At 43.9% G+C, this 1,484-nt stretch overlaps 1 pseudogene; it reads left to right on the top strand.

Moving 5' to 3' along the window:
- The first annotated feature begins 596 nt into the window (after positions 1 to 596).
- LOC130857332 (60S ribosomal protein L21-like) lies at positions 597 to 1,082 on the top strand (annotated as a pseudogene).
- Positions 1,083 to 1,484: the final 402 nt, after the last annotated feature.

Raw genomic sequence — 1,484 nt, 5'->3', positions numbered from 1 at the left:
ACAGCCACTAGCAAACGAGGAGCTAATTTCGGGGGAGAGTTTCTGCCTCCTGGTGGCAGGGGAAATGGATTTGGTTGACCCCCATTCATATTCTTGTAGACCAGGACTCTAGGAGGCATGTCACCTAGGTACGCGATCTTTCTCTGTCCAACTGCTTAGCTAGTCACTGTCATTTATCACCTGTTCACTTTAGGTAATGCTCCAGAAGGGATGGTTTCTTCCCTCATTGCGTATAGACCCAGCTGAATGGTAGATGCAGTAGTCAGGTAGATGGGGATCAAAATATCAGCTTGGTTACCGACTAAATCTAGGTTGGAGGATGTGGTGCAGGAGAGGACTTACTCACGGCTTTCTAACTTACTCGGCTTACGAACACACTTTCCGTCTCACTTGTCCTCCCACCCCACATCCTGGTCATGGACAGCCCACGTGATGGGTTTGCAAGCACATTCTCTTAGCCAATATTGTGCCTCACACTGGTCTGGGCAGAGAGGGAAAAAGAGAGATTGGTACCTCAGTGCTTAGAGCCTTGTAATAATAGATTAAAGCCTCCCAGTGGCCTTTCGGCCGGAACCGCCACCTTCCAGTAATTCGCCAGAATGACCAACACGAAAGGGAAGAGGAGGGGCACCCGCTACATGTTCTCTAGGCCTTTTAGAAAACGTGGAGTTGTTCCTTTGGCCACATACATGCGAATCTACAAGAAAGGTGATATTGTAGATATCAAGGGAATGGGCACTGTATGAAAAGGACTGCCCCACAAATGTTACCACAGCAAAACCGGAAGAGTCTACAGTGTTACCCAGCATGCTGTTGGCATCATTGTAAACAAACAAGTTAAGGGCAAGATTCTTGCCAAGAGAATTAATGTGCATATCGAGCATATTAAGCACTCTAACAGCCGAGATAGCGTCCTGAAACGGGTGAAGGAAAATGATCAGAAAAAGAAGGAAGCCAAAGAGAAGGGTACTTGGGTTTAACTGAAGTGCCGGCCTGCTCCACCCAGAGAAGCACACTTCGTGAGAACCAATGGAAAGGAGCCTGAGCTGCTGGAGCCCATTCCCTATGAGTTCATGGCATGATCGGTATAAAGAAGATAAAAGGCCTGGACTCTACAAATGTTTCTCTTCGTTGAGTAGAAGTGTGTGTCCCCTCCCCAAAGAAGTATTTAAATCACATTTTAATTGTGTTCAAATTCAGTGGGTGAGGTCTTTTCAAATTTAGTGATTATTCTTTCTGAAAGATGTGAGGTAGTTTGTTGTGCAGTGTACTCCATTGGTTAATAAACTGCCAGGTGTTATTTATAAAATATTTGTACTAGTTTGAAGATAGTCTCCAAATCTCTATGAAAAAAGAATTTACAATAAATAAATGAAAGGTTATCTGTTGCATTATAGTTAAGCCCAGGGAAAGTTGATTACGCATAATTGCATCATAAATAGCTGTGTTTTGAGGATCAGGAACTTTGAAGGCTACTATTTAAA

This window comes from Hippopotamus amphibius, chromosome 7, assembly GCF_030028045.1.
Source record: "Hippopotamus amphibius kiboko isolate mHipAmp2 chromosome 7, mHipAmp2.hap2, whole genome shotgun sequence".
Taxonomy (NCBI): Eukaryota; Metazoa; Chordata; class Mammalia; order Artiodactyla; family Hippopotamidae; genus Hippopotamus; species Hippopotamus amphibius.
This window is presented reverse-complemented; position numbering and strand designations above follow the sequence as displayed.